Raw genomic sequence first — 301 nt, 5'->3', positions numbered from 1 at the left:
CACCTCAATCAACAACACCTGCTCAAACATCTACATCTGAATCAACAACAACCACTGAACCAACATCTGCATCAACTACAGAAACATCTATATCTCACTCACCAACCACTGAATCAACATCTGAATCAACAACACCAACATTTGCACCTCAATCAACAACACCTGCTCAAACATCTACATCTGAATCAACAACAACCACTGAACCAACATTTACATTAACTACGGAAACGTCTACAGTTCCATCAACAACAACCCCTGCACCAACATCTACATCAGTTACAAAAACATCTATATCTCATCC

This window comes from Sinocyclocheilus grahami, unplaced genomic scaffold, assembly GCF_001515645.1.
Source record: "Sinocyclocheilus grahami isolate Dianchi unplaced genomic scaffold, SAMN03320097.WGS_v1.1 scaffold1071.1, whole genome shotgun sequence".
Taxonomy (NCBI): Eukaryota; Metazoa; Chordata; class Actinopteri; order Cypriniformes; family Cyprinidae; genus Sinocyclocheilus; species Sinocyclocheilus grahami.
Note: the sequence above shows the minus strand (reverse complement) of the source record.